Source organism: Periplaneta americana, chromosome 3 (assembly GCF_040183065.1).
Source record: "Periplaneta americana isolate PAMFEO1 chromosome 3, P.americana_PAMFEO1_priV1, whole genome shotgun sequence".
NCBI classification, from domain to species: Eukaryota; Metazoa; Arthropoda; class Insecta; order Blattodea; family Blattidae; genus Periplaneta; species Periplaneta americana.
Genome location: NC_091119.1, coordinates 152,192,414 through 152,205,247, shown reverse-complemented (window position 1 = coordinate 152,205,247; position 12,834 = coordinate 152,192,414). Strand labels below are relative to the sequence as shown.

The 12,834-nt window shown below is 36.5% G+C and overlaps 1 long non-coding RNA gene across 2 annotated transcripts in view; it reads left to right on the top strand.

Annotated features, from left to right (window-relative positions):
- Positions 1–10,532, top strand: part of LOC138696666 (uncharacterized) — a 29,742-nt gene extending 19,210 nt beyond the window's left edge. Inside the window, exons 2-3 of one of the 2 annotated variants that reach the window (XR_011331437.1) lie at positions 8,604–8,696; positions 10,142–10,532. This is a non-coding gene — a long non-coding RNA (uncharacterized lncRNA). Of the gene's footprint in view, positions 1–8,603; positions 9,894–10,141 lie in introns of those variants that run through there. The other variant, XR_011331436.1, reaches the window with a different exon arrangement.
- The last annotated feature ends 2,302 nt before the right edge of the window (positions 10,533–12,834 follow it).

Below are 12,834 nucleotides of genomic sequence, written 5' to 3'. Positions count from 1 at the left end.
GCGAGCAGAGTGAGATTCGTTCATTTGTTATTTGAAGTTCGCAGCGTTTAAGAGACTCTCTTATCAATAGTTTTAAGTGACTCTCTTATCAATAGTTTTAAGAGACTCTCTTATCAATAGTTTTAAGAGGCTCTCTTATCAATAGTGCGTTTTAGACACGTTTCTTGAGCAAAGTGGTTCAAGCTTTTAAAAATGTTTTTTCAATAATAAATGCATGACGTAAGTGCAAGAATGATACTGTTATTCTGCGTTGTAAAAAAGAATCACAGATTTTGCTATTCCTGTACATAGGCTAATGTAAACGTCGAGAGAGTATCTTCATTGGGCAGATGGGAGGAACCGGTTGATAATAGAGTCTGTGAAGGATAGAACTCTAGTAATATAGGCTATAATTTTGAGCAGATAAATTGCTTCAATTCATGATTGCATTTTAAACAGAGCAGGTATTTACAAAAAAATAATGAAATTCACAAAAATATTATTTATGTTTCACTGTACATATGATTGTATTCTTTACAGCATACATAATTAAGGGAATAGAGTATTCATATAAATACGATATATATTTAACTTTGCTCTAGAGTGTGCCATTAGGAAAGTCCAGGATAACATAGAGGGTTTGGAATTGAACGGGTCATATCAGCTGCTTGTCTATGCGGATGACGTGAATATGTTAGGAGAAAATTCACAAACGATTAGGAAAAACACGGAAATTTTACTTGAAACAAGTAAAGAGATAGGTTTGGAAGTAAATCCCGAAAAGACACAGTATGTAAATATGTCTCGTGACGAGAATATTGTACGAAATAGAAATATAAAAATTGTAAATTTATCCTTTGAAGACGTGGAAAAATTCAAATACCTGGGAGCAACAGTAGCAAATATAAATGATACTCGGGAGGAAATTAAACATAGAATAAATATGGGAAATGCCTGTTATTATTCAGTTGAGATGCTTTTATCATCCAGTCTGCTGTCAAAAAATCTGAAAATTAGAATTTATAAAACAGTTATATTACTGGTTGTTATTTATGGTTGTGAAACTTGGACTCTCACTGTTAGAGAGGAACAGAGGTTAAGGGTCTTCGAGAATAAGGCACTTAGGAAAATATTTGGGGTTAAAAGGGATGAAGTTACAGGAGAATGGAGAAAATTACACAACACAGAACTGCACGCATTGTATGCTTCCCCTGACATAATTAGGAACATTAAATCCAGACGTTTGAGATGGGCAGGGCATGTAGTACGTATGGGCGAATCCAGAACTGCATGTGTTAGTTGGGAGGCCGGAGGGAAAAAGACCTTTGGGGATGCCGAGACGTAGATGGGAGGATAATATTAAAATGGATTTGGGGGAGGTGGGATATGATGATAGAGACTGGATTAATCTTGCTCAGGATAGGGATCGATGGCGGGCTTATGTGAGGGCGGCAATGAACCTCCGGGTTCCTTAAAAGCCAGTAAGAAAGTAAGACTGTGAAGTTACTGGATGCGATGTTCTTCTCCGACAGAAAATTTTGAGAACTCTGCGTCTACGGCCCGAAGAGATTTTATTAAGACTTATTGTGATTGTCCTATTTTTCCCTGGATGGACAGACATGATGATGATGATGATGATGATGATGATGATGATGATGATGATGATGATGATGATGATGATGATGATTATCCGAAAGATGGAGGGGCAGACGGGTGTGCCTCAATAAACGTGAATAGAGGAAAGCCGACGCTAACGGTACGACATCCTCGGAAGTAATAGCTTGGTCGGACTGTACCCAGTCTGCAATACAAGTTTGATTTAATTCACGCACCTGGCAGATGACGAGTCCATTAAGCAGCACTTAGATGCGCTTTTGTTGCCTGCTAATGCATCCAGATCCTATCTGTGCCGCGCGTATAAATATTGTTTCATTCGCACGGCTTGTAAACGAGGAGTCTGACGGACGGTGCATGACTCGCCGCCTCTGTAAACAAAAAAAGCCCAGGATTGATTTCCCGGTAATGGGAGAGGACATTATTCTCTTCAAAACCAAATCTCTGATGTACCCAGCAACCTGTTAGGTACAGTACAATTATTTAGTCCTGACAGTCGCGGGAGATATGCGCCTGAGTCAGGCGAGTCCATTTAGTTACGTTGAGGGGTGTTTGGGTTATTGACTCGATAGGATGTCATGTGTGCGGTAGAGCGGTATGTTTCTAGTACAATATTAAGCTGTACTGCATTCCTTTACCGACCGCTCGCCCTTATCTGTCCTGTTGGGACAAATTACCAGGTTGAGGTTTTCCCGGGGATTTTTTTCAACCCATGCTAGGTAACTTTCGGAGCTGGACCTTGGACTCATTTTGCTGGCATCATCCCCTTCATTTCACTCGGACGTTAGATAACCATACCAGTTGATAAAGCGTTGTAAAATAAACCAATTTATTATTATTATTATTATTATTATTATTATTATTATTATTATTATTATTATCGTATTTGCTCGCGTACTTTGCCCCACGGCATATTTTACGCACACAAATTTTTAAAGGATTATTTTGTAGGCCTACTTTAATTTTGCTCCGTGTATTTTCCACACACATTTTACGTACAATTATTTTTTTTCAGTGTAGTATGAATTTTCCTTCTCTAAATTCTATTGCCAATACTTGCATTCCACGGCATTGTTCTTTGACCAGTACCCATCTCAACTACCTACTTCACTAAGAAACCCTAAATAACGTTACTTCAACACTGATACTTGTTTTTGTAAAATACCCCTAAGGTCAGTGACTGTGACAAGTGTTTACTGTCCAACAGGTAACGTGCAGTTATCACTGCAAATGAAGAATCCATCGATCAACCACCTTATAGGCCTATAAACTCGTACAATGTACTTAATTAGGCTAAAGACTAGCTATTGAGAATGCTACGTCTGTTATGTATTTTGCATTCATTACGATTGTCATATAGGCCTACCCATTTAATTATTATTTATAATTCAAGATTACCAGTAGTCTTAGGTGACAAAAGTATTGTATTCTTAATTACTAAGCCTATGTACTTGAATAAAACCCAGATCAAGAACTCTAATTTAAAAATGCCCATATTTTACGCACCCCAATTTTTCAAACAGCCAAAATAGATTAAAAATTGCGCAAATTACGCGAGCAAATACGGTATTATTATTATTATTATTATTATTATTATTATTATTATTATTATTATTATTATTGCAGAAAGAAAAATAAGAGGCATTCTAATATTCGAGGAAAGATGAAGGTTAAACGACAATTTTGGATGACGTTGCAAAGAAAAGTCTTCGCTGATTTTGACACATTTAAAAAGAACGCATACAGATAGATTCCAAAGAAAAATAATGGATTGGGAGGAAGAGTTCGTGCTTCGGAAGGGAAGATCGAAAGATAAATATTAATGAAGGAGTCTAGTAAGTAGGCCTATACAGAATTACGGTGTGAATGAAGAGGATGCTTATAATGGAAATTTATAGAGATGTACAGTAGAATTAATAATTAGACCTATTCTGTATGAAGGTAAACAAATGTATTGTGGATAATCTCTAAATAAAAGAATGAATATCATCATCATCATCATCATCATCATCATCATCATCATCATCACCACTGCGGTGAATATTCAAGCTTAATAAAATATCATATCTACTCAAAATTGTATTCAGAGCATAATCCACACTTTGTTTTTCAAAACATATATAATTCTATTAGTCAGAGACTATCTTAAAAGATGATTCCATGATTTTCTGTTTCATTGAAAAATAATATGAAACCAAATTACAGAAGGTTAAAGGCTGGTTCACAATAAACCGGGAACGAGAACCAGAAAGAAAACGAGAAGCAGAGGACGTGAATGTGAAAATTTTTTATTTAAAATAAACCGACAACGTAGACGACTATGCATATCGATATGTATGTCAATAACGATATGTAAAGTCGATATTACGCATTCTGATGTTATTTGTGTATAATTGACCAATGGCGTTCTCTCATGAGTACAAGGCAGCCAACATAAACACAGGTTAACCAACTTCGAAATTTCAACTGAAACATTTCATTAGGTACGGTACTATAAATATGCCCATGCATCTTTATTATCATAACCTATTTTAAGTCTACCATAAAGTAAAATAATTAGAGAAGAAACGTTTGTAATAGAACAAAAATGAACACAAAAGTAGTTATTGAATTGAAGCATGAATATATAGTGTGTAATACAACCAATATAACTTAGTAATAAAATATGATTCGCTTCTGATCGGTGTTCAAAGATGCAGCTATTGAAAGCCACATATTCTCCTTCATTTTCTCATCTTATACGAGGCGCGCCGCTTATCGTAAACTTGAGAATTTTCCTCAACACTCAATATTAGAATACCATCAAATAAAACTTGCGCCATGATGCACAGCACAGAACAAAATAATGCATAGGTTATGTCACGGTCTTCTTGCTACAAAATGTACGATGACAAAATAGCTTTTAGATGGCAATAGAATGAATCTAGTGAGCTGTGATCGGAAACGTGAACGCCAAAGTTGAAACTTGGCCAACTCTCCGTTCCCGATCCCGGGCTCCGGCAAGCTTTTCGTTAATTGTGAATGCTCACATTTAAATGTACACATTTTAACAATTTTACCGTTTTCGTTTTCGTTCCGATTCTCGTTTCCGGTTTATTGTGAACCAGTCTTAATACGGGACAATTGTAAAGAAAATGAAGATTTTCAGTTCTATATGTAACAAGTGAAAATACTTCATAACATCATTTCATTGTCATCTTCTCACGTCCATCTGTCAATGAAGTATCGTAACTGGCCGAATGTGCTCCTCTCTATCGAGAAAAAAAGAGCAGTTGAGGCAAACCGCTGAAGAGTGGAAAAAGTCTAACAAAAGGAAATATTGCTGGTTTCTATAAGAGAACCAGTCTCATTCTTTACTGATAAATATAACTAAGGAAAATGAAACATCTGTGTATAAAAATTATCAGATTAACGTACAACAGGCACAAATATTGTTGATGCAAACAGAGACTCAAATGCTCTGAAAAGAAGTGGTGGCACGGAACAAATATCGAAATTCGAGCTGATGCCGGTGTGGTATACCGCCCAGTTACTGCAAACATAAGGTCGATGTGAATTGAGGAATTGAGAATCGCTTCCGACATTCCTGTACACGGGAGATCGTGGGTGGAGAACTGACAACAGACAAACGACTGACGCACCTCATCCCATTGTTACGACGGGACTACCCGACAACAAAGCGACTGACACGCTACTCCATCACTCTGCGGGCTCCAGGCCGAACTAATCGAGAATTCCCGCAGCATGACTCCGTCCCATAAGTCTGGGATCGACCCCATGGTAGCGCACTGAGCCCGTGCTAAATTCGTTGCGGGTTCAATAAGAATTAACATATTCAAGAATATACCGTATAATTATCTATATGTCCGAGGAGATGTAGGCTTACTATAAGAAACTGTCACCAAACAGGAGTTTGCTTAAAGAAGTGGATGAACAGTCAATGATTACAGGATCACAGTGTATCTTGCAATGTAACTTATAAAATATATATAAAAGAAACCTCAACAATATTATGACTCATCAAACGAATTGGCTCAGACGTAGCGTTTGAGACTCGCATTCGGGAGGTCCCGGGTTCAAACCCCGTGGTCGACCAATATCATTGTAGTTTTCCTAAGTCACAAAGGCAAATGTCGGATTGGAAATTTACATATCATTCATCAACGCTTCAATCATAAACATTAATAAAATTCTAAATCAGTTAAATGAACACAATCCATCTATAACACGCAATAGAAACAGGACCTCAACAACAGTAACAACGATTTCTGACATACCCACAGATCCTAACACGCGATATGAGCGAGATGTTAAAGCGTGTATAAATAAACTTAACAAAATAATATATATGTCTGAATTTCGGTGTGCTGCAAACCATCCCACGATTAATATTACATCTAAATTCATGTGTCACAGTTGGTAGAGCAGCTGGCTACGGACTGGAAGGTCCGGAGTTCGATCCCAGGTGGCGACAGGATTTTTTCTCGTTGCCAAACTTTCAGAACGGCCCCGAGGTTCACTCAGCCTCCTATAAAATTGAGTACCGGGTCTTTCCCGGGGGTAAAAGGCGATCAGAGCGTGGTGCCGACCACACCACCTCATTCTAGTGCCGAGGTATGGAAAGCATGGGGCTCTACCTCCATGCCCCCCAAGTGTCTTCATGGCATGTTACGGGGATACCTTTACCTTTTACCTAAATTCATGTGTTTCAAGTTTAAAGTTCGCAGACATGTAAAAATAAGCAACTCAATTACATTCAACTGAAGATAGAGTTCGACGAGCTGTATTCAACGCACTCATCGGCTTTGTTCTCACTACCCGCACTGCGGAGTTATGGCGGCAAGAATGTCGGCGGAGGAGTGGTCTAAACCCTTCCCCTTTTTTTTCTCGAAAATCAGTTTGTGTTCGCGATTGTCATTTTGATGCTATCGTGTAAGGAGAAAGCCAAGGGGGAATACAGGGCCGCATCCCGTTCCTCGGTAAGGCCATTATTTCCGGAATTAGGGACTGAAATATTTTAGGTACCCAAAAATTGAGGCTATAATCTTTTCGCTGTAAGAAAAATCCTAATGTAAACAATAGTACTGACTGAAGTGAGGCTTCATTGGCCGCTCTTTGGCGCCATAGATTCTCAGTACGTGTTCCCGCCTACTGTTGTACATTCTGTTCCATGTTATACATTTCCCGTTACTCATCAAGTAGACCTAACCACTACTATGCATTCGTTTGCTTAGGAAACATTTACTTTATAATTACTGTAATTAAAACTCACTTAACTTATTATATACATTTAAGACTATTTGTTTTTCTCCGCTTTTGAGAGGGTTTCCACTCTTATGTTTAATAACCACACACACCGAGGATGCAGAAGCCATACTTCAGTACCACGTGCTTACGTGAACAACTACGAGCTCAAGTGACGCCAGCTTTTTACAAGAACGGACTACCTCGGCATTACTGTTGGTATTCATCCGCGTTCATAGTACATAACAAAATATAAAAGTTGCTTTTCTTTTACATAGCGTTTTACACATGAGTGAAGTTACCATATATGTTTCATTGTATTTAACGATAAGAATTCAATTTTTTATTTTCAAACAATACAAGATTATGGTTTCCAAATACGAACTATATTTTCCTGCGTCATGTGTGTGTTTCGACTGGGAGTCAATCACGGGTATGACAGCAACGTGCTTATGTTTACATTAGGATTTTTCTTACAGCGAAAACAGCATGAAAAAAGTGTGACGGATTTGCCGGATTTTAGCTGTGATTACTAGGGAACATGCTGGGATGCTACAGTTAAAACGGCGGGCCTCTGAGCTGCTTCGTTCTCCTTGTGTAAAAAAAATTATGTTTTGGATGGTCAAAATGACCATTTCTTTTAATTTTGCCGGCCTCTCCCGTCCAAACGAACGGGGATAGAGAGTTGTCCTTTATACTGAAGATAGAGTTCGACGAGCTGTATTCAACGCACTCGTCGGCTTTGTTCTCACTACACGCACTGCGGAGTTATGGCGGCAAGAATGTCGGCAGAAATCAGTTTGTGTTCGCGATTGCCATTTTGATGCTATCGTGTAAGAAGTGAGTCAAGGGGGAATACAGGGCCGCAACCCGTTCCTCGGTACGGCCATTATTTCCGGAATTAGGGACTGAAATATTTTAGGTACCCAAAAATTGAGGCTAGAAAAAAGTGTGACGGATTTGCCGGATTTTAGCGGTGATTACTAGGGAACATGCGGGGATGCTACAGTTAAAAGGGCGGGACTCTGAGCCGCTTAGTTCTCCTTTTGTAGAGAAAATTCTGTTTTGGAAGGTCAAATTGACCGTCGTACCTTTGTCTTCCTGGAATTGAATGCTGTTGAATTAAAGCTTGAGTTCTGAATTCTGATTAAGGCATAATGTTTACTCATTATGAAATCTGAGTAGTGATTAATCAGTAACTCAATAGTGATTGGTTAAAACTTACCAGTGAATAATGAATACTTACCTTGAAAGTGAGTGTTGAATTCTGATTACTTGATAATAGAAAGTGTTACACATTTTGAATACTGATACATCAGTAATAGAAAATTAGTAATGTTCCTCAATAACGAATGTGCGAAATGCATGCTTAACAGTTAGCCATGAGTTCTGACTGAAGAATGATGAATATTTAGTATTGAGTGCTGAATTTTGATTAATAAGGAATGAACAGTTGATAGTAACTGACCAATTCTTATTTTACGAACAAGGAATTCTTGACACTGATTGATTAATTCTGATTAAGAAGTAATCTGTAGTTTGTACTGAGTATGAATGCTATTCAACGAGTAATGAATGGCTTAATGAATGGTCAATATTGAGTGCTTATATTGAAAAATCTCGTGATTAATAATTTGAGTCTAATGTTGAGTACTGATTTTTGGAAACTTAATCATGATAGCTGAATTTACTGTATTAGTCCTGTATAGTGGATACGGGAATTGAACAATAATACTAAATATATATTTTTTTAATTTTGTTTTCAGTATTTGTATTGTGGCAGAAAGAAGCATCACACGAGGATGCGGACACTTTCTCCGTGTTTGGAAGTAAGAAAGGACAACAAGGAAAAAGAATAAGTACTTACAAATAGTTTTCTCAATAATTAAAATCAAATGGTAATGTAGCGCATTCAAATTTAATGGAATTTTCATTGATACAGAATATTCCAGGCAGAGCAATTGGACGGTGATTAGCAATAGTAAACCAAGCGCCAAAAACCTGTTTCGAGATATTGGCCATTGAAATAAATCTGATTTTTTATGAAACATTTTATGCGAGAAGTATGATAACATTCGTAGTATTACAAAAAATAGCACAAATAAGAGCAAAAAAGGGTAACCGATTTTGAATAAGAGACCAGTAGTTGAATTAATATTTCAAAGCAAAATAAATAAATGCATTTTATGCAATAAACGAATTTTTGCTTATAAATAGCGGCAAAATTTAGATATCGCACTTTTTTATTTTTCCGAGTTAAATTAGCTTGCCATCAACTGATTTGTGGAAATATGTCTTTTTTTTTTTTTTTTTTTTTTTTTCAAATTTCCGGTTGGTCTTTTATTGCGTAACTCCATCCAATATGCTGTACACAAGTAATTTTGTTGTACACAGTAGTGATGTAGGTTTATTTAAGTAAGTAGCCATATCCGTGCGGTTCGCTGCACTTGCTAGAAATAAATATCGACTTAAATCTAAATACAGTTCTGTAATACTTAGTGAATAATAGCATTTCGTATGTTGTAAGTGGGTTGCTAGAGAATCATTTTGAAATTTGTATATAAAACTATGAAATTAACTGTTATTATCATGCAATACTGTCTCGAGTTGTTCAGTCAATTCTAGTTTTCATATTGGTATTATATTAGACTCAATAGATAAAATAAACAATTAAGTGCAATCTATAACCATTTGGAGTTCTGTTGGTATAATTAGAGACCTGTTAATCAAAAGTTACTATCATTTATAAAAATTGGCGTATTGGTATTCCCGATCCCAATATTAAATTCTGGAAATATTTTGTTTCCAAAATAGCATTGAAAACGTAAAAGAATCAATGTCATATTTTTATTTAATTATATAAAAGTAAGTTACAATTTTCAAGTTTTGTTTTCTCTAAAGTAAAGATTGAATTTTATCACAGAGTTAAGGCAAGTTTTTAAAATGTTACAGTTTTATAAGCGTATATTTCATTCATTGTACAACAAAAACCTTAGTAATGTACTGCTACACATTAATAGTTATTAGAGAGGAATAAAAACTTAGCTAGCGTGTAAGACGATTGACTCACTTGTTTTACTGTTTGTTCCTTGTCTGTTTCCACGACGTGCATAATGTCCGTAAAGGCAAAATGAAATTTCCCATTATCTGACACTATTACTTTTTGTTTTTGTTTATACATAACGACGAGTTTTTTTATGTTATGATTTTGCAATGGAATGGTGAATTGTTTTTTTTTTTTTATGGAAATGTGATAATGACAAAGTTGATGCTACAGACGAAGTCATTTCCTCTGTGTTGACAGTAGATTCCGCATCTGCAGAACTGGACTCACTTCCTGATGAAGTTGATTGTTCGTCGGTCCTGTCTTCTTGAAATAAGCTCTCTGACATGATCGGTGTGACAAGCTTATAGATAATTCTACAGCATGGACACTTCGCGCCGGTATCTTTGATGTAGCAGGACTGATTTCAATGACCTTGAAACCAGTTTGAGCGTGAGATTCTGCTTTCTCCCAGGAGTTGGCACTGACATCACACCAGCTAGCAGTCGACACAGCGGAACTATAGCACATACAATTAATACATGTAGGTACATTATATACTGAAATAAAATAAATTGGACCGATGAAATAATAAATCCGTCATTAAGTGTAATGTGTAGACTGTAGAGTTGATTTATAATGAGAGTTGAGACGTTGACCCCAACAACAATTAAAATATGTAATGATTTGATAGCGCTGAAAATGGAAAAACTAAACTCCTATGAGAAGTGTACAAATATTAAAGGAATTTGATAGATAATTTTATATGTTATTTAATAACATATATACAAAATATTAAAAAAATTATTAATATAACTAGTTAGTGACTGAGAAATAAGGAAAAGCTGTTAACTTTAATTTATTTGATACAAAGCGTTACTGGATTATGCAATAAGGGAGGCGATGTTTGGATCGTGTGTCTCAACTGTATAGTCTACTCAATTATTATCTTAGCAAGTGCTCGATTACACTAACCTCTAGCGCTTGAGAGTGGAACTAAACGCCGGCGCGCAGAGAAACAAAAGACAGGAAAATTCTCTCAGTGTCCATTCTTTATAATCCCTATTCGCTGGTGTGATCCCCTAACGTATCAATTTCAGAAATAAAGCCTCGTAATTGAAATAAGGTACAACGTGATAAATGAGATACGCAGTGTAATAATAATTAGTTATTTCTTCAAAATGTTAGCGTTATCACTTAACGTCTACATACAACAGAAACTTTTTGATTGGAAGTCAAATATACTATTTATATTAGATAAATTATGTTATCTCCCTCATCAGTAAATAGAAATATATAAAAATAATCATACAACATACAATCCTATACAAATGGAGTTTTCCTTGAAATATAAGGGACAGATAAAATTTCACGCTGACAGGATATTAATTGAAAGGCAAACTGTTTCAGCAAAGATGAGTGTGGAGCATTGGTGTTAAGATAAAGAGACTTAAGGGGAGGCAGAGGTGAATATTTCAAAATCCACAAAATTTATCCGATTTGTTTGAAATTGATCATGGATACTAAGTATGTTATTAGTAATGGACATACCAAGATTCAACTTTCTAAGTACAATAGTTCTGTAAATATTAATAATTTTATAAAACTTTATATCGTTTGATATAAAATGCTCCATGCACCATATTCTAAGAAATTTTCAATATTTATTTTTATTTATATGTTCAGAGAAGGTACTGGGTGTTCACTTCAAAGTGTGTCATGGCTCGCTGTATGCCGTCATGTGGCTAGCCGATGAGCCTAGAGAATTCAATCTTCCTACACTTCCGCAGAGGTGTATAACCTATGAGGCAGAGAAGTTGCCTAGCAAGTACGGCGTTCATTCTGAAGAGTACGTACCGATACGTACGGTAACGCCGGTAGTGGCAGGAATGTGAACTGTTTGGAAATACGTACTGTCGGGATATGGGGAGAGGGTTAAGACGATTACTTACGTATTTGTTGAAATTAACTTCGACGGTCAACATGGACACGGAGCATTTGATTTGTGTTGTGGAATGTTACCGTACGCAACCGATGATAACAAATACCCTGCGTACGACTTGCCGGCGCAAAACACAGTTCGAAAGAGGTTATGGTAGCACACAGACCGTACAGACCGCCATCTGTTGCTACGACGTTCAAGTTATACCGTACACGTCCTCAAGTTCAGATTGAAGAACGCCTTAAATAATAGGCAACTTCTCTAACATATAAGCTGAAACGCGCTTCAAATCGGTGACCCAACAACAGTGACGTCATGACACACTTTGAAATGAACACCCAGTATATAAATAATGATAGGTATTAGTTTATTATGGGAATAATATAGTAATACAGTTATCTTGGTTTTAATTTCATACTTTTAAAGGGCACAAAATCAAAAATTAACATCGGAATATGAAAATATAGTCCATAAAGATAATAAAAAACAAATTTTCTTTTTTTCTTCAGTTTTGTTCAAAATTTCACCTCTGCCTCCCCTTAAATGTTGATATCGAATACTGAATATTGGACATTGAATATTTGGCAATGAAAATTAATGAGTAGACTTCGTTGAATTGCCACACGCAGCATGCAGTCAGGTTGCCGATGTACGGTAGTATAGAGGAGGTGAGCGACCGCCCGGTCTCGTAGTATAAGCAGTTCATGTTAATAGATGTGACCTTTCCAAATAGATAGAGCAGCTACAGCTAATGTATACCTATGTAAGCACTTGTTTTTGCATTACTGTGGTTGGAATAGTCAAAGCTTAACATTTGTTCAGTGCAGACAAGAATTCAATCAGACATACTACAAACTGTTCCAAACAATTGCCCCTGGAATATCCTTACCCCCGCAGCCAGTCTTGACCCGTTGGAAAACGTGGTTGGATGCTGTTAATTATATTATACTAAATATTACGGTAAAATAATGGAGGTAATTGATGCACTGGATAGCACAGACAGTTCCGTTGT